The following is a 21657-nucleotide window of genomic DNA, read 5'->3' on the forward strand; positions in this document are numbered from 1 at the left end:
CAAGGCACTCAGTCAAATATAGACCATGTCATGTTGACTCTCATGTGCAGTGCACTGAATTAAATGGACAGTAATTCCACCACATTTTGATGAAGGATGAAGATGGCAAGCAGCCAAAAAGCAAGACTGATGTGTGCCTCTTTACTCAAGTTAGTAAAATACATGTGGCTCAAATCTATTTTAGAAAGAAACAATATTGGATTCTACAACAGTAAGGCTTTCAATAGCAGGAAGCTGAAAGTAAACAAACCTTATCAGTACTCCAGAGCTGGCCTGCCCATAGCCGACATATGCATTATGAGCTCCCAACTAATCCAGGTGAGTAGCCGGCTTATACCATGTAAAAGTTTTTTTGCTGCTCACCTTACATGGTTGAAGAACCTGGTCATTTCTATCCACCCAATACATGTACTTGTATTCAAGTATTCAGGTGGTCTTGTGGAACATCTGGCAATGGCCCCCAAACCTTCATAGGAGAAGTGCTCTCACTGTGAAATCTAGTGAGCATATATGCTTCTCGCTTGTCAGAAACTTTTGACAGCAGCAGAACACACTGCTCTGGTCTTTTAGGAGTTTCTTGTAAGCAAGCTTCTGAGGTAATCCTTTGCAGTGCTTTCTAATGTTACACCAGGCCAGGGTGCCAGCCATAAGCAATTCACTAAACAGTTGGACACCTGTATAGACGTTTTCCACATGACGGTTATGGCCTTTATGAAGGAGAGATTGGATCAGCTCACATACAATCATCGCATTAACTTCTAATGTGGAAGTACAACCTGCAGTATTTTTCGTAAAGTTGTAGAGTGTATACTCTCAGGCTATACACATAAGCAGTATAGCTGTTGCAAAACTTGTATTTCCTTATGCCATAAAAAGCTCTTTTAATAGGGTTGTACTGCCTGAACAACAGTTACCCTTTGTGCAAAATCATTTTTTTCCAGAAGAATAAATCTCTGGAAAGTTAGCAGACAAATGTTCCATGGCAGGCTACATTTTTAATAACCTGTCATGGTTTGTGTGGTCCAGCAGTAAAACAGTGAAAACACCACAAAATAAAAATCCACACCAGGTTAGGAAAATATATTTTAGTTTAATGAATGAAACAAGACCAAACCAACATAAATTCAATCAGTAAAAGTTGAGATATTAACTTTTAAAGAACATCTGCAATTGTGGTGCTTAGAAATTTAGAGCATCAACTGGGGCTATCTGATCACACTGGGGTGGGGTAAATCCAAAAGTTCAGGCCAACTGCAATGAACCGGCTACAGGGACAAACCTTATCCCGCTGAAAATGTTCCTTCTGTGGAGGGTTGCGCTGACGATCCCATGTAAGGAACAGAGAAAACAATGCAAAGGTGATACATTGGTTCCGATCCACACAGTCAGGGAATGCATCGTTGTCGAGCTGCGCAGTCATCGATGCAATGTCCTCAAGGTGGGGTGTTGAACGCTTTATTATGAAGGTGATGCGTTTTTGTCCGGGTGCACAGTCAGCAATGTAAAGGTGATGCGTCGATCCTGAGATGCAAAGTTCTCGTCCTCAGTAGCAGCAATGATGCGTCAGCATCGAGGAGAGATGCAGTGGTCCAGATCTGCGCAGCAATGCATGGTTCTTCTCAGAACACAGCTGTAGAATCAACTTCCAACGGTCTAGGACTGGATTGGCTCTACTTGACAGGGTAAGACTGACAGTTGGCAGAGTTTAGCTGTAGCAGTGGTGAGTTAAGTCGTGGATGTCCCGGAGACTTCAGAACAGGAGGCAAGCCAGCAAATCCTTGGAGTCACTTTGTTTCTGTGGATGTAGAGATTGAGGTTCAGTCCTTCTCACGCCCAGGCAAGGAGGGTGGCAGATCATGCACAGCAAAGCAGGAGTCCAGAAAATGGAAGCATAGTTCAAGCAGTAGAACAGTCCCTTCAGGAGCACAGCAGTCCATCGTCCTGGCAGAATGATCTCAGGTCCTGAAGTTTACTGATTTGGTAGGGTCAGGAGTCCAGTTTTTATACCCAGTGACTTTAAAGAGGGGCTTTGAAGTGCACCCAGGTCCTCCCTTTCCTGCTCTGTCTCCAGACACACTACGGGGGTATATAGCTCTTTGTATGGGGACAGGCACAGAACTATTCTGGGGCAAGTGTCAGCTCCTCCCTCCCAACATGCCCAGGAAGGCCTATCAGCCTGGTGATGGCCCACCAGGATGAAAATGCCTATCAGGCACATGTCAGCTCTCTTTCTGTGTGACTATCTTGAGCGAATGCACAAAGCTCAGCTGTCATCCAGGCCAGACATGTATTGGAGGTAGGCAGCAGTCACACAGGGCTTAAGAGCAGAAAAATGCCAAGTTTTTAAAAGTGGCATTTAAAAAGTTGTAATCATAAATCCAACTTTGCCATTAAGGAGGATTTATTATTGCAAGTCCAAAGGTACCAAATACAATAGTCCTACTCCTTCTCAAACAGGAATTGCACGTAATAAATTTATTACAGAATCTCCGATGTTATACTGTGAGAGAGGTAGGCCTCACTGTACTGAAGGATGAATAGGGAGTTTTTCACTACCAGGACAGGCAAAATTAAAAAGTATATGTCCTGCATTTTACTTACACAGCAGCCTGCCCTATGGGCTACATAGGGCCTACTTTAGGGTGTCTTATGTGTAATAAAAAGGGAGTTTAAGGCTTGGCAAGGGATTTTAAATGCCAAGTCGACGTGGCAGTGAAACTGTACTCACAGATTCTGCAGTGGCAGGCCTGAGATATGTTTAAAGGGCTACTTAAGTGGGTGGCACAATCAGTGCTGCAGGCCCTCTAGTAGGATTTGATTTACAGGCCCTGGGTACAAATAGTACACTTTACTAAGGACATATAAGTAAATTAAATATGCCAGTTGTGGAAACACTGATGTTACCATGTTTTAGGGGAGTGAGCACATGCACTTTACGACCAGGTAAAAGTGGTAAAGTGCCCAGAGTCCTAAGGCCAACAAAAACAGATCAGCAAAAGTGAGGCAAGGAAAGCAAAAAGTTTGGGGGAAGACCACCCGCTGTGAGGTTTATAATGTGTCCTCCCCTGCTGAAAGTGGGGAGAGCTACCCAACCCCTTGGGATCTCTCATCACTAAGGCGGAAGAACCTACAGAGACCACTAGCATTGACGTGGTCTGACTCAGGTCTGTACTCCACAGTAAAGCCCATTCCCCTATAGGGAGCTGGATCACATCTACAATTTTGGATTCCCACCCCTCATTTGCATTAGCCACCTGAGGAGCCCGTGGTCAGTCTGAATTCCAGAAGTGAGTCCCAAACTGGTATGGTCCGAACTTCTTCAGTGTCCAGACCACATCAAAGGCTTCCAGCTTAATAGCACTCCACCTCTCTTCCTGGGGTAGTAACCTCATGGTGATATGGGGGCCTTTCGTCGGTCTGAATCCAGAAGTGAGTGCCAAACTGGTATGGTCTCAACTTCTTCAGTGCCTAGACCACAGCCAAGGCTTCCCACTCATTAGCACTCCACCTCTGTCCCTGGGGTAGTAACCTCCTGGAGTTGAAACCTACAAGTTGGTCCAGGCCCTTCTCATTAAGCTGTGTCAGCACTGTCCCTACACAGTGCTCTGAGGCATCAGCTTGAACTATGAACTCCTTGGGAAAGTCAGGGGCCTTGAGCACAGGGACTGTGCACATGGCTTGTTTCAGGGAGTCAAATGCTCTCTGGCATTCCTCTGTCAGGATCACATTTCTGGGTTGCTTCCTTGATGTTGGTTCAGTCAAGGGGTCCACAATAGTGCCATACCCTTAGACAAACCTCCTGTAATACCTGGCGAGGCCTAGGAAGGCTTTGACCTCTGTCTTTGAGAGCTTCTAGGCCATGATGGTTTCTATCTTGGCCTGGAGGGGTTGCACCTTACCTCCACCCACTAGGTGATCCAAGTACACCACAGTTCCCTGCCCCATCTAGCCTTGTTAGCCAGGCTTGCACCTCACAGGGCCTGGAGCACTTTCTGGATGTGGAAGAGGTGGCCCTTCCATCTACTGCTGAAGACAGCCATGTCATCCAGGTATGTAGCACTACAGGCCCCCATCCCAGCCAAGACTTGGTTTACCAACCTCTGGAAGGTGGCAGGGATGTTTTGGAGCCCAAAAGGTACCACCCTAGACTGGAGGTGGCCCTCTGGGGTGAAGGCTGATCTCTCCTTTGCACCTTCAGTCAGGGCGATCTGCCAAGATCCTGAACTGTGGTCAAAAGTGCCCAGGAACTGAACAGCCCCTAATCTGTCAACCAGCTAATCTGCCCATGTAATTGGACAAGCATCAGTTTTGGTGACAGAATTGAGCCCCCTATAGTCTACGGCTTTGGTACCAGCACCACAGGGTAGGACCAGGGGCTACTGGACCGGTCAATCACCCCCAATTTCAGCATTATGGAAACCTCTTTCTTAATGCTGGCCCTCACTTTGTCTGAGGTAAATTTGATTCTTGACAGGGGGCTGTCTCCTCTGTCTATGTCTCGGGTACACAAGTGTGTAACCCTAGGAGTGAGGGAAAACAGAGAGCAGAATTGTCCCAGCAACTGGTGATGGGCCCTCTGCTTTTCAGAAGTCAGGATTTTGAAAGGTTCACATCTTCCACTGACCCATCCTCCTCTTTGGATGTTAGGAGGTCAGGGAGAGGTTCACTCTCCTCTTCCGCCTCTCCATCTGTCACCAACAGCATGGTGACATCTGACCTTTCATAATAGAGCTTGAGATGGTTGAGGTGGATAACCCTTAGTGGGTTTCTGGGGGTCTTGAGGTCAACCAAGTAGGTGGCATCCCCCTTCCACTCAACAATCTAGTGGGGCCCAATACAATGGTCTCAGAGGGCCCCGGGCTCCACGGGCTTCATCACCCACACTTTCTGTCCAGGTTGCAAGTTCACAGGGACTGCCATTTGGTCGTACCACTGCTTCATTACTTCCTGGCTGGGCTCTAAGTTGTCTGAAGCTTGCTTCCACAGCTTGGCCATCTGGCTTCAGAAGGCCAGCATGTAGTTAACTACATCCTGGTGAGGTTTCCTGGGAGACAGCTCCAACTCTTCCTTTACCAGGCTGAGAGTTCCTCTTAAAGGGTTCCCAAACAAAAGCTCAAAGGGACTAAACCCAACCCCCTTCAGTGCAACCTCTCAGTAAGCAAAGAGGAGGCATGGCAAGAGGACGTCCCACTTATGCCTTAGAGCCTCAGGTAGGCTCCTGAAGATTCCTTTCAGGGTCTTGTTGAATCTCTCAACAAGCCCATTGGTTTGTGGATGGTAGGAGGTGGAGAACTAATAAGTAACTCCACACTCCTTCCACATGAACCGAATATAAGCAGGCCTGAAGTTGGTGCCGCTGTCAGACACCACTTCTTTGGGTAATCCCACTTGGCTAAAAATCACCATCAGAGCCCTAGCCACTGTGGGTGCAGTAGTAGACCTCAGAGATATGGCATCTGGGAAATTAGTGACGTGATACACCAGAACCAGGATGTACCTGTAAACACAAGTGGTCCGGGGATTTAGAGGCCCTCCAATGTCGATGCACACCCTCTCAAAGGGGGATCCAATGACAGGTAAGGAAGACAGAGGAGCTTTTAGCTTCTGTCCTGTCTTCCCGCTGGCCTGGCAGGTCACACAGGGTCTACAGAATTACAGAATGTATCTGAAGACCTCTTCCTATGGGGCCAGTAAAAGTGTGTGAAAATCCTGGCAAAGTTCTTGCCAAGGCCCAGATGTCCTGACGGGGGAATCTCGTGAGCCAGTCCCAGAAGAAAGGACCTGTAGAACTGGGGTACCACCATGGCCCTTGTTGTCCCATGCACCAGTTCCTTAGGGTCACTGAACAGGAGGTTGTCCTCCTAGTAAATGTAGTAGTTACCAGAGGCATCACCTGCTGCCTGGGCTTCAGCATGCTGCCTCATGTCCTCCACTGGGCACTCCCACTGAGCCTTGCAGAATTCCCCCTGGTGGGTACTTCTTCTACCTGCCATCCAATAAGATCCAGTAGGTAACCAAGCTTGACAGTGTCCTCTCCACTGGGCTCTGGGATAGCTTCCATGGGCACCCATCCACCTCATTTGGGAGACATTTAGGGGCTGGTTCATCAGTCCCTACACCTTTCCTTGACTTTAGAGCTGTCTGGGCCATTGTTCCAGGCTCCATACCATTTTTGATACTCTTTCCCAGTAGCCATAGACCTGGTGGTAGCACACTCACACTCAAGTACCCCCAAAATTTCCAGGTGTGACATGAGCTCCACTTCCTACCAGGCCATGTGCTTGAAGTTATTCACTAGCAAACAATCCACAGGCATGTCAGGGCTTACAGCTACCTGCAGAAGTCCTGAACTCCTCCATCCCCACTCAAAGAGAACGAGGGAACAAGGGCCACTGGGTAATCTCACAGCCAACATTTTCCACATTCTTCCTCTCCATCCTTGAAGCTATCATCAGCCTAACACCACAGTACCTCATGTTTCCTAACACACAGCAGAAACAACTGGAAAACAAGCAGGGCTTCTATGCCATTGCTGGATTTCCACGTGTTGGGGGTAATGGGCTGCACTCATGTGCAACTGATGCCTCCCGATGCTACATCAGACCTGTACTGCAATCGGAAGCACACATATTCTGTCAATGTGTAGGCAAAAGTGGACAATCTGGGGATGTTCATCAATGTGCTGGCAACGTATCATGGAAGTGCTCATGAGTCATACATCTTTTTACTTTCCATCATCAAAGAGTACTTCTAGAATGGGAGATATCGGAATGGCCTACTGGTTGGTAAGCAAACCTCAAGCACACAAATCACCTCATTACAGTCAATCATGTTGCTCTATTTAGCCATATTTGGGTTGGGTGATTGGGACAGTGTATATGTAGCAAGAGTGTGCCTCAAACTTGCAAAATAACACATGGTGCATGTGCAATATAACCCTACAACTCACACATGTCAAGATCTGCAAAATCACTGTGGGCCTCAAGCACAAGAAGCCTGTACTGCTGGGGCGTCCATTTCCATGACAATCTGGTGAAGTAGGTATCCCAGTCATATATATGAGGCTACACAAAGTCACCCTGTGTGCCTTGGCATGGCCTCACAGATATGGGCAAAGGCAAGGCAGTGCAAAGTGCTGTGTCACTTCACTCTGCATCAAGGATGTGTCACATCGGCCTCAGGTTGAGTTTATCCATGCAACACCAATGCATTTGATGCATTCCCAGATGTACAAGGACATGGTGAACTGCACATTTTCCACATATATATGCCTCCCCAAGGACAACATAACTTAATTTTTATTGCTAATTATTCTTCATATGTGTGCTGCGTTCCTCAGCACACATACAAAGTGTCATAAGCTTCTCTTGTTAGTCCATACGGTGGAAGGTTTCCCTTACGGCATAAAAACTAGTGAGTCCACAATGCAGACACACCTGCACCATAGTGCAAGGAGGCATGTGTTGCCACCATTCACCAATCTGTGATATTGTGTATGCATAAGAAAGACAAATGTGCTGTATTTCGTTAATATAACAAATTCATGCCCTTTTCATGTAATGCAGGGCAGTGCAGCTAAGTGACTCCCTGTGCTGCCCTGTGACAACAACCTGTAAATGATTTCCTGTGTGTGCCTCAAATTGGTGGAAAGATCCTCAGCAATGCAACAACAAGTAAAATGCCCTGTTACTGTGCTCAAGGAAGGGCCTCCACAAGGCAGACATGCATTCACTATTTCCATAGTTTGCCTGTCTTGGTGCAATGATGTCCATTGTCTGCAAGTACTGGTGGCAAACCCACAACAATGCATCATGTATATAATGTTCCGAACACTGTCCTTAAAAAGTGAGGCAGGCTAGTTTTGAGAGTTGACAGTTGCGCTGTACAAAGCCAAACACAAACAAATCTTCCAAGATATGTGCAATCAACACCATGGACATATTGCACCTCCATGTGTAGATTATCATGTAGCACAATAATATGCATTTATAAACTCTCCATGGCTTTAGCTAATGAACAACAGTGACTATTACTGTCACAAATATGTGTGAATGAATGAGACAACATCATCAGTACTTGCCAAATTGTGAACCTTTCAACATGTGTGAGGTCAGAAATGCAAACATAAGTCCCATAATGAAACAATTCTGAAGTGTAATATATGTGTCAGCTCAATTGCTAACTGACTATCCATAAGATTAATGGATCACCATGTTCATGGCATTGGCACTCACATGTTAGACAAACAGTAAGTGCAACACCAAGTCAGTACACTTTTGTGTGTAGTACAGTGTAAGTCATAACAAAAATTGAAATGTGTGTATGTCAAGCAATGTCAGTATACCTTCCGTACTGTGTGAAAAGTGATTGAGTTTTCATGAAATAAAAAGGTATGTAAATGGAGGTGGTCACAACAATCATTATAAACTTTGTCTTATATTTCCCCTCCTGTCTTCACAGCTGACCAAGGAAATGGTCTGCAGCCATGGGTCATGACCATATATGCACATCCCCAGACAGAGGCACAGCACAAATCCAATAATGCCCTCAGCAGGGCCTGATCCATTGTCGAGTGGATTTTCAAGATTCTAAAATCATGCTTTAGGTGTCTTGATTTGTCCTGGGGAGATTGCTCTAATTCCCCCCTATGGTCTGTAAAATCATCCTGGCCTGCTGCACTGTGCACAAAATTTGTGTGCGAACAAATGTCCATTGGGACGCGGAAAATATGGAACAAGAAGGCCCATCCGAGGATGATGAGGAAGAAGAGGGCCAACATCCAAATGTTGCATCCATTGCTGTGACACGCTGGAGAGAGCAAAAGCGTCTCCAGTAGGTCGAAACGCGTCAGTGGTGAAGGATGGTGACTTATTTTTGACTGCAATAAAAGAAAAAAGGAAACAATTTCTCCTGGAGTGCAGTGGTAAAGTTGCTCGCAACTGTTTTTTCTTGGATATATATATATAAATATATATATATATATATATATAAATATATACACATGTGATCAAGGCTACGGCTGAAACGCGTTGGTGAAACTTTTGTATTAAATCTCTTGAAGGTTTCTGAATCCCATGAGTCCGTGCTCCTTCTTCCAAAGTAAGGATTGTTTTGTTTGATATATTGGGTGACCAGCACCCGGCACGGACCACCGCGCTGAGTGGCCCCTGCTAAAGCTGGACTTGGAGTGTTGTGATATATATATATATGTATGTATATATATATATATATATATATATATATATATATATATATATATATATATATATATATAAGCTCCCTGCTACTGGAGTGTTTACTGTTACTTGGTAGGAGCTGTCAGCTCTCTCCAAGTTACAGCACACAGCTATGTCCCAGGGTTGGGCATGCCGGGACATAGCAGGAGCCAGCCCTGAGGAGTGGCAGCCCCCAGGGCCATCAGTGGCTCTGCAAGGGGGGCTGTGTGGCCACCCTCCAATGTTAAAACCCTGGGGGTCAGCAATGGACCCCTTATCTGTTTTAAAATTAACGCCGGAAAGGTTGAGGACCCTGGGGCGGTGGGGGAGACAGTGCGGTCCCCCGTATTGATTTTCCATGTGTGCCCTGAGGAGGTGGGGTCCCCAGTCCTGCGGGGGGCCCACCAGCCCTCCCCTGCATTGACTTTACAGATGTGCCCTGGGGAGGTGGTGGTCCCTGAGGATGCTTGCGGCCCACCAGCTCCCCCACATTGATTTTACATATATGCCCGAGGAGGTGGTGGTCACAAGTGCTGCGAGGGGCCGGCCAGCCCCCCCATTGATTTATATGTGTCCCAGAGAAGTGGTGGTCCCCTGGGCTGCAGGTGGAGGGCATTCGGCCCCCACATTTAATTTTTTTAAAGCCCCGGGGAGGTGGTGGTCCTTGGGGCTGCAGGGGGACAGGCATCCCCCTGCTTTGTGTTTTAAGAAAGTGCCAGGGCGGTGGTAGTCCCTGGTGCTGTTGGGGGTCAGGGCAGCCCCCCCTGCATTCAATATGGCAATGCCCCCGGGACCTGGCTCACCCGGGGGCTTTAATGAAACAAGCGCTTTTTTTTTTTTTGCAGATCTGACGCAGCTCTTGAGAATTTTTTATTGTTTTTTTTTCCGGGGGGGGGGGTATGGAGGAAGCTCTGGGACCCCAGCACCAGAGCTAAGGGGTCAGCACATCCCTACACTGGACCTTTTTCTTATTTTTTTAAAAAGAAATCTGGGACTCAGCTGAAGCAGAGTCCCAACATGCCTGCCAACACTTAGGGCCATATTTATACTTTTTGACGCAAAGCTGCGCCGCGCAGTTTTGCGTCAAAAAAATTACCGCCGGCTAACGCCATTTTGATGCGCCGTGCGGGCGTCAAATTTATACTTTGACGCACGGCGGCACAATCAACAGGTGGGAGTCATTATTTTTGATGCACACCGTGGCGTCAAGTCGTAAAGGAAAACGACGTTAACGCGACGTAAATGACTGTGGGTCGATTTACGACAGCGCAACCCGGAAAGCGCCGTTTTTTTTGACGCAATAGCGTCAAACATACCCGCAAACACTGCCCTTTCAGCAGAGGAGAGCCAAAATGGATCCCAGATGCCACTACAGACCCCAGGAAGATGGCAGCAGACCAGGAACCAGCCAGGATGATCCATACAGGAACTAGGACATATATAGAAAAAAAAGAAAGTGTCGCTTCAGTGCAGAGGAGCAGGAAATCCTGGTTAAAGAGGTGACGGAACACCAGCACCAACTGTTCATCACCTTTAAGTTGCCAATCAGTAGGAGAGAGGCCATATGGCAACAAATTGTTGACAAGATCAACAGTGTGGCTGAAGTACGCAGGACAGTCACCGAGTGTAAGAAACGCTGGTATGACTGCAAACGTAGGACAAAGGAAAAAATGGCCAGGAACAGGAAGGCAGCAATGCAGACTGGAGGGGGGAGTCCAGCACACCAAGAGGCCCTGGACCACATGGAGGAGATGGTCGCAGCTGTCATCCCTGAGGAGATCGTCACAGGGATTCAAGGACAGGACAGTGCAGAATACCACGAGACAACGCACATGCAAGGTAAGTCGCATGGGGAATTATAATGCAATAATGTTGACTGTAAGCAGGGGGGGGAATACCTACTACACATTGCATGTAAGTCAGCATATACATGGAGTGGCATGGGTAAAGGGGCACGGAAGGGGGGCATGCCCTGCACATACAGAAGCTGGGGCACAACATAACACAACACCAACAACAGTACCATGGGGGCATCCTGTCATGACAACAATGGAGCTAAGGGAAAGCCTCAACAGGCGGCAAGGCCACTACATCAAACTTACATCCTGGCACTCATCAGTCAAAATATCTCCTACATTAACTAGGGCCCTATCAGCAATCCACTAGCCAAAACAACAACTGCAATGTAACTGCAACAACAGTTGACACTAACACCTCTGATCTCCGTGCAGCTATAGTAGCCAATGGCAGTAACCTCCCCATGGAACATACATACCTAAATTAGGGGGTGAGGATGACATCTGCAACAATCTCCTGAAACAAGACAAAGGCCCCAGTACACTCATATGTCAATGCCCATAGTTGTCACATACATCAGCCAAAGTAAACAGCAATAGGAGCGACACAGCACTAAGGACACACCCATGCTGCATATGTCAGGGTCCTTCCCGTGCCTGGCTAACAAGGCAACATCACAAATGTCATACTGCTCAGACAACAGCATTGAGGAGGGGACACATGCAACTGGTCACTTAAATACACCTGCACAGTCAGAGGACCAAATAAGACATTGATACGATAAACAGGGCAATCCAATTAAACACACATTACCCAACATCAGCAGGACACATTAACAATGTCTACATCCATATCACATCATAGCATTGCCATGCATAGGATATGCCACATGTCAATTACAATTAAGTCAATGTGAACAATCAGGGATTGGGGCAGATCCTGAGAGGCAAGTGTGCTGCCAGGGCAATCAGAACACCCACAGCCAGTGAAAGGTCTCACCATAAGAATAGATATACACAGAGGATCGAGTAGGACAAAAAGATGGCTATTCCCTATTTGGTACAAAGCAACACCTAGAGGCGATTAGGCAGACAAGTCTGATAACTCAATATCATACATGTGACACACAGGTGGGCCATTGGCCTATAACAATGCCCATATGAAGGACAGCAGATACCAATACCAAACAAGAGCACAAAGTAAATTCATCAAAAGGCTGGCATGTTACGTCAAAATTGTCACAACACAGACACACTAATTGTACCCTGTTTCATTGCAGAGGAACGTGGATCTCCTGCCGATATGCCTGTCCCAGATTTCCCTGATGACATGGATGATGAGCCCATAAACATTCCCCAGGAGACCATCCAAAAGGTCCTTGAAACCCTCCAGACCCCACCTTCAGTCACAAGGAGGAGCACAGAACAAGCAGCCATCACAGAAGAACCACCCACCACCCCAATTGCAAGACCTGCCAGCTCCTACATATCTGAGGACTCTGACGACACTGGCACAGCTTTGAAAGAACTGTAGTTGGGGTACAGCAGGAGCTGGCCAAGGAGGTGCAGGTGGGGATGCAAAATATGGCAGCCAGCCTTGAGGGGGTGCGCTCGTGCATGATGTCATCTGCAGATCAGGCAGCAGCTATGCAAGCCCTAACATCCATACTGCAAGGACTACAAGAAACTATAAAGGAATTCACCACTGCAGTTAGGGAGTTGCCACAACACCTCGCACCCCAAACTTTCCACTGCATGCACAAATGCAATCATGACTCCCTCAGGGCCGACCTGGCTGCCTACCATCATGATGTAGCTGCTATTCTCAAAAACCAGCAGGCCCTCCTTGCTGTAGTACTGCCCTTAAGACCTTCACAGGGAGCAGCCACCGGGATGTCTGACTCCACGTCTTCTAACACTGAGGTGTGTGTTGCCCCTTCACAACCAACAACAACAAGGACAAAGCAGGCAACACACACATCAGAAGAAGAAGACATAGAACAGATCACATTCACACGGAAGAGTACCCGGAAGCACTAGTCCCTGCACCATGGCCTACTTTGACCAAGGTCCTATGTTTTGTCAAATGCCAGTCTCACTACAACTATACTCAATGACTGTTCTGCTAACTACTGTATGACTTGTCAGCATTGCCAGTGAATGTCTCTCTCCTACTAATCGGCAAATCCTGTCCCTCTGCACTGTCTGTAACATCACCCCAGCATGTCAGGAGCATCATCCACACCCCTTCTCTAGGATCACCATGTAAGAATGCACTAGAACGGACTCAGCAAACATGGACAATGTACATTTTGCACTACAGCACCTATCAATAAATAGCACTTGCACACCTATTATGTCTCTGTGTAATTTGACACATCAACTGTGCAGTAGATAACTCAAAAGTGCCTGTGTGACAACCATGTAGCTTGACAATACAACTGTCCTGACATCATGTAGTCTGATACATCTGTGCAGTGGCCAGGATTGCATCATAGTCTGACCATCCTGAGGAGAATAACTGATGAAGGGACAAACCACACACAATCATGCTGTGTTAGACAGAATAATACTCCATCAATAGCAATCAAAGTCAACTAATGGTGGCTGATAACTGTGGGAACCATGCAATACTAAAACATTAAATTATGCAGTCTAATCTAAGCAAACACAACTAAACACAGCATCAATCACCCTTTCTGAGTATACTTCCATGAAGGGAAGTCATGCTGAATTTTTGCACACATGATCTATGTCAGTAATGAAGACAAGAAGACAAGAGTGTTAACAACACCTCATCTACAAAGATGTCCCTGAACATCACACTGCAGTCCAACCTAATAAATTACCCACAATATCAGGTCTGGAAGCACACTTTGTGATGTAGAAAACATACTCATCAACACAAATCCTTTGTGATCCATGTAAACTACAAATGGTGGTTCTATCAAATGGTGGATACTTACCAAGTTAGCACAGGGGTAGCTGCCATTTTAAACCTCTTTTTTCTTCGGTGTGTAGCATAGGACACAAATGTCATAAAACAACAATCACCTACACTGATGTCAAGGCCATGATCAAGTAGCAGTTAACACATAATGCAAAGAGTTAACTATATATTTATTCATAAGTATTCAGAGGCAACTAAGGGAAAAGTCATACCTACACTAATCTAATCTGACTACTCCTAACCCAAACTGTCCCTAACTAACCTAAGCTAAACTTACTCTACACATATAACGAATCGATCTAAACATCAACCCCCCACCCACCATTATGAGACAGGACACATGCAGGACAACACATACTAACCTACACACATACTATACTATCCTAAACAATCATATATTTTTTGTTTTTTTTAAATAAATTTATTTTATATATATATATATTTTTTTTTCTAAACAGACAGGAATCCCAACATTGACCACCACCCACCCACACACTCAAAAATTTAAAATAGAAAGAATAAGGACCCCCCACCCTCCTCCCTAACACTAACTAAGCTAACAACCTATACTAACCTAACACTAATCCCCAAAACCCACCTATCATGATAAAAAGGAAAGAGGAGAGAGGGGAGGGATAAATTAAAATAGACCATATAAGTCCTAGAGGGTGGCCCTCCGTAGGGTCCGCCTGATGGATCTGACCCGCTTCTTTATGTATGCCACATCCTGGCTCAGCTTGTCCACCTTCCGAATGAACTTGTCCATTTTGGGAGTTGTTCGTAGCCCACTGGACTGTCCAGCAGCTCTGATATTGCTGGGTCCAGGTCGTGCTGCAGAGGCAGCGCATCAAACCTTGAATTCTGTTGAACATACAGTAGTCCATCATGCATCACCAGCAAACATTAAAAATAGCACACATGCAACACTCACTGTAGGTGTCGGGGTCCTCAAAATGAGCCACCTCTCCCACTGTGGACGGTGCAGGTCCACCTGTAAAGCATGGAAGGAAGAATATACTCAGAATCCGTGCACTGACAATCAATTGCAATTACAAAGACAATGTGAGAATATGACATGAGTAATGAAACACTTTCACACATGCTCATACTGCATGGAATTATTCATGAGCAACATTTACATTGGATGAGTCTCCTGCTACAGTTACACACCCTACTACACACATGCAGTGGCCTGGACAGTCATGTGGTGGCAAAGATGCACCTCCATTAGTATGCCCCAGCAATACAGGGGTGCATTCATCTCACCATGTGCATCCAAGAGAGACATCCAAAAGCTGGTTACTTGAAGACTGCATGACCTCTCAAACTCAAACAGCCTATGTGGTCATTTTCCATACACACCAACCAGAGACACATGTGACATATGTGTGGACAACATTGCTAACTTCAATTGACGTGAAGGCAGCACTCATTTATAGCATCATGTAGGGTTTACAAATGTCAGTCTAGCTATGGCGTCTACATATGTAGGTATGATGTTTCAACATCCATTTTTCACTGGCTATTGTGACCTGTACAGTCCTAATTGAGTCATTAATGTGTTGCTTGTCTGACACAAAGGCAGCACTACATTACATACTGCTACAGGCAACCGGTATGTGTAGAAAACATGAGCTACCTGACTGCTAGCATTTGTCTTCCTTCACATTGTGCATCAATTACCCAGTAGGTATCCCTAGCATTACACACAGTCAGCTACTTATCTGGCAGATTGGGTAACAATCATCACATGTCGCCACACAGCTTTAAATTGTGCACATGTAATTGATCTGTACTCACCAACATGGCCACCAATCCTGATTCCCAGGTGGTCCAGCAGATCTTGCTCCCTGGATATCAGATCAGCCCAGCGGTGCTTCAGTTGATGTTCATTCCTTAGGCTACCATATACACGGACCAAGTGATGGCACACCTTCCCCCACCGGACTTTACGGACCTCCGTGTGATACCCCTGTATCACCCTACCCCCAGCCTCCAGCATGAGTGGGAGGAAATGGCAAACAAGCCATATAAATCCCCCCAATTCCTCCTCACCCACCCTGGAAAGCCGTGGCCTACCAGACATGTCAGCACTGACAAAGGGGAAAAAGTTGTAGAAAAAGGAAAAGGGGGAAATGGGGAAAGGTAGAGTGGTGAAATACAAAGAAAACTTAAGAAGAAGAGCCCAACTAACCCCTATATTACAGTACCCACAACAGACTCCCACAGACAATAAATAAAACACTGGACTTGACAAAATAATACAACACAGACTCAGACAGTATTCAACAACAAGACAATGATGACAAAAGCACAATTGAGAAGGTACACTGGACACAAAAGCACTAATACACAGGACAACACTTTCCACACAGCAACACAGTCTAGAATAATCTGAGACTGCAAAGTGAAAGTGAAAGTACACCCACGGTACAGATTCTGTAAACAGGAAATCCTATTACATCACATCCTGCACAAAATGGGCGCAGTTTTTTCCCCGCTATGCGCCATTTTTTCACGCATACAGCTTGTGCGTCATATTTTTTGACGCATAGGAGTGCACATAATGCAGAGTCAAAAAAAAATTCTTCATTGGTCTATTATATTTGTTTGAGGCTTATTTTACAGTTCTAGAGTTGAAAATTAAGCCGCTGGAAAATATGATATCTAACTATGAAAAATATTTTTGACTCAGCATTATCTGCACTCCTGTGCGTCACAAATTATGACGCACAAGCTGTATGCGTGGAAATATGACGCATTATGACAAATATGTCTTTCATTTGTCAAATTGTGAAATGAATTTTGTCATGACCAAACGGTGCTAAGTGATACACATTTGGGGTTAGCTATGGCACATGTCCCTTATAGGATGTATAGAAGGTATTCACAGTGCAATAGTAATGATTGGTCAGAATGGATATTACTCATAATTGTACACATATGTGGGTAATTGCTGATGGCTATTTTCAAAATATGAATGGGATACCAGGATGTATTCCTTAGCAAAAATGTGTCCACATTTATCACGGTAATCAAAATTATATAAAGGCCAAATAGGTAGTGCAATTGTCGCCTACACTTTTTAAGGGGGTAACCATGTCCTAATTACGAGTTAATGTATCTTAAATGTGTTTTACTTTTGACATGTAGGGCACACATGCGCCTTATGCATGTGTGTGCTTCACATGTGCATAAATAATGTCTATTTGGGGGGCAGTAGAGGTGGACTTAGACCCCCGGCACCCTAGGGTTTGCTCTTCCAGACTTGCAAATTTATCCAAGGGTTTCCCAAATTCAGTAATGCTAAACCTTCAGCAGCAGGCTCATGGAAGCAAATAGGGTATGATTCACTGTTTACCATTCTGTAATCCCATTTGCCCATTTTACGTTTGCCCTATTGATTCTTTGGAGAAATCTGACATACCATTTTGCATTGATATTTTTTGCAAAATCTCAACGTTCCTCATGTCATGATAGCAAATAGGTTGTTGATGTATGTGGCCCTTTATGCATTACCTGGTTTAGTGGCATGTTTCATTCTTCCTGCTAGGTTACAACTGGGACACTACTGTGATCGGCTGCTTGCAAATATTTTGTTGAATGGATGGTACATGTACATGTGTGTGGTCCAATATTGATCCAGTATCAACTGTCAGGGTGTATGTTGTCACTGTAACTTCCAGGTCTCCTCATGAGTTAGTGGCAGCTAATCTTGTTTCTATTGGGTATTGTTTGTAGCAAAATTTGAGAGAAGCCATTGAGGACATGGTCACCTACACATGGATGGTCCCACCCTGTCACTGAAAACGTGTAATGAGACTTTCAACTGGGCAACCTTGGTGTGCCGAGTGAGAGAATGTCTCAGGTGTCTGGATCCGGCATGTGTCATTGCAACATTTGTACTCCAGTTGGCCTCTGTGGATGGTAATGTAGCAGGAAACATCATATTCTCTGTGCAGAAGTAAATGGCTGGTATTCAACACACACAACTCATCTTTATCATTTGAACAATGTTACTCAGCGTTTGAACAGTCAGGGTCCTCATATGTGTTGACTTTTCATGGACATTATCTGAGGTTGCTGGTTTTGATGGAGGCCATTTACACCATCATACACTATGGTCCAGGTCCACTGTCACACTTTGTAGTTTAGGCATTAATGAGGGCCAGACAACGGAAGGGCCAAGATTTGGCTATTCAAGGGCACTGTCTTAAATTGGATGCAAATAACAGTCAGATGATGCAATACTATGTATTTGAGTATACATTGATGAGGCTAATGACAAATTAGTGTCTGAGGTACAAGAGGTTTTGGACAGCACGTGTGTTCCATAGGTGGACCCCAGGTATCTGTAGAGTGACCCACGGACAGGTGCCAGTCAGGCTGACAGGATGCTGGGTCAATCAGGAGCAAGTTCTTTCAGTAATTACATGATCAAGTGGTCTGACTAGGACTGGTCAGAGGGAGCAGTAGACAGTTGAGATGTCACACTGTGTATGTCCTGTGTTGTTTTGAAAGTGACACATAAACCCTGATAAAGTTTTCTACGGCACCATTAGTGTCAAAGCTTAATGATGTAATAGCTCAAATTCAAACATGTATGCAGTAGGAGGCATCAGCAGGGACGGGGCATGTACATTTGGGTGGTGTGCATGGAGGGGATCACTGGTGTGGCCTCCATCTGTGTCTCACTAGTCCTGTCAGATGGGATTTGCTGATAAATAGCCTACAGTACCTTTCACAGAAGAATCAATCTACAGGTGATACCAGGGCTTATAAACTCAAGGCCAGTGTATTATATGAGCTGAGTTCCATGCAGTGAGATGGTACTATGACAATGGTAGGCATAGGAAAGGGTGTGGCACACTGGATGACTCTTGTGAGTGTGTGTGTGTAGATGAGGGAATCTCAGTGTACACAAATCGGCATTCCAGGGACCTCTTCAGACAGGTGGGGTGTGAGCAGCTGCAAGTGTGTGTAATGTTTTTAGAAAAGGGCTGACATGTAGATGGGATGTGATGTGCTGGATGCTTGTCATAGGTGTAGCACTTGTGCTGTGTATGTTCTGCTTATGTGTAACTCTAGTGACAGATAGTCATTGCAATGATAGTATGTAGTTGGAATTACTGTTGGCAAGAGTCTAGTACTACATTCCTGTTCCTGAAGCATTAGCATGTGAACTGCCTGATGTATGAGGCCTGTTTTCCCCTAGTTGAGTGATGGTGTTTTAGTTGTGTGCCATCTGCTGCGATGATCCATCTTTACTACATGTATGTGAGTCATATGTGTGGTCCTCAGCTATTGCCCTTCAAAGGTGAACTGTTCAGGATGTCTGTCATTTACATTGTGTGTGTATTTGACCATTGTATGGTGGCCATTACATTTGTGGTGTATTTTTTTGTGTCATGATTGTTATATCATTATTGCTCAATGAGACGACATTCTTCTTCAGATATTTCAAGCTAAAGGTGGGCAGAAATGAATAGGCCAAACCATGATGTGGTGTTTGTTATCAGTGTTTATTTACAATAGTGCATTAAGTGGTGATGGTGATAATTATGAAAAGAAATTATTCACAATGTGTTGGCGCCTACGCACTCCAGCAGCCGTGTTTGGTTGTTCCCCCTCCTGTTGCAGGCCACCATCCTCCTCTTCGTCGTCTTCAGGCATGTATGGGTCTGGTTCGAGGAGGGGAATGTTCCTTTTTACACAAATGTTGTGCAATATTGCACATGTGAGTATGATCCTACAGACCATCTCTGGGGAACATAGTAGGCTACCGCCAGTGATGTCAAGGCAGCGGAACCTTGACTTGAGGATCCCAAAGGTCCGCTCGACAATGCTGCGTGTCCTCTTATGGGCGTTGTTGTATGCCCGCTCTGCAGCAGTACTCGGGTTCCCAAATGGTGTCATTAGCCATGGCTGGATGCCATACCCCTGATCAGCGGAAAGAAAAACACAGAATGGGATCATGTAGATGTAGCTGGCACTATTGAAAAGACCTTTAATGGCAGTAGTTGTCTTGTGCTGTCTGTGACTCTTTTGTGTACTAATGTGACATCCTATACTTGTAGGCTATACCATCTGCATTGTGTTGTTTCCTTGGCTGAGCAAGTGTTTGTCTGCTAACCGTTTGTCAGCAGTATGTTTTGGGATTTGCAGTACAGTGTGCCCTCCCTAGCATTGTGACTTGTGATACAGGTGTCCGTGTGTCTTCACTGAGGGTAAGATTATAGTTCCATGCACATTTAAATTTGGAAGTGTTGTTAACACGTTCATATCAAACTACCGTGTACATCCCATACCTTTAAACTTATGCAATGTATTAATGTAAAGGTCATTGTGACACTTACAATTTGCAAGGTGACATTTAGGCAACCACACTCATTAATGTCTTCACATTAGGCTGTACAGTAAATTCCAATGTGTGACAGGTTCAATGGTGACTTAAGAAACATGGCTAGTGATGTAAGGACCTCAGTGTGTTCCTGTCTAGATGTTGCTGTTGTGGTGTATGTGTTGTGTGCCCTAGAGGGTTGCTGTGCAGTGTGTATATAAGTAGGTTTCTGTACTTACCAACAAGTAGTCCATTGCCATACCATCCATCCTGGAAGTGTTGGTTGATGGTGCAGTGAGGGAAGCTGAATGAGTCATGTACACTCCCAGGATATTTAGCCACGATGTTGGTGATCAATCCCTGGTGATCGACTATGGCCTGCACTTTGATTGAATGTGTATGCTTCCTGTTGCCGTAGAGGTGTTCTGTTGCAGCAGGTGGCACAAGGCGTACGTGTGTGCAGTCGATTGCACCAAGGACGTGTGGGAAGCCACTGATGAGGTAGAACCCCTGTTTAGTTTCCTGCTGCTTCTGCAGTGTGTTAGGGAAGCAGATGTGGCGGGGTGTCAGGCGAATAATGGCATCCAGTACTTTTGGCAGAAATGTGGAGAATGATGGTTGTGATATTCCGCCAACCAGGGCACCAGTTGTTTGAAATGAGCCACTTGCCAGCAGGTGAAGTACGGCAAGCAGCTTTGTTTCTGTTGGGATGGTGCGGGGTGTCACTAAAGTGGGGGCCAACTGCGGTTCAATGTTGCACAGCAGCTGCTGAATGGCCTGCCAGTTCAACTGGTACCTCTGTATGATGTCGTGTTCCCTGAGGCCATGCAGGGTTGTTCTTGGGCGGAATATCCTCTCCTGCCTTCTGCGCTGCCTTTGGGGTCCCTGCTGGTGTTGTTGTAGCTGCTGTTGTTGCTGCTAGGCTCTGCGTCTGCGTGCACGCTGGATAAAAATCACCTCCATGTCTCCCTGTTGCTGCTCTGCTGCTATTCTGCTCTGCTGTTTGTTCTGTGTGTTCTGATTAAATACAGGTGTGTTTGCCCCATTTTAACGCCTTCCCTGATCCAGGCGTTAAATTTTGACGCAAATAGGGCTGTGCGTAATTTTTTTGCTCCGCCTCCCGGCTGAGCGTCATTTTTGCCCGGAAGCATAAATACGACGCACAGCTGTTTGCGTCGTTTTTTGGACGGGAACGCCTACCCTGCATGTCATTAACGCAGGGCGGGTTGCAGCATCCAAGAAATGACGCACACAGTGGAATTTTGTCATCCGCGGGCTCGGGCATCAGAGTTTAAATATGGGGCAACGTTTGCGCTGATTGTGCGTCAAATTTTTTGACGCACAATCGGCGCAAAC

Source organism: Pleurodeles waltl, chromosome 2_2, assembly GCF_031143425.1.
Source record: "Pleurodeles waltl isolate 20211129_DDA chromosome 2_2, aPleWal1.hap1.20221129, whole genome shotgun sequence".
Lineage (NCBI taxonomy): Eukaryota > Metazoa > Chordata > Amphibia > Caudata > Salamandridae > Pleurodeles > Pleurodeles waltl.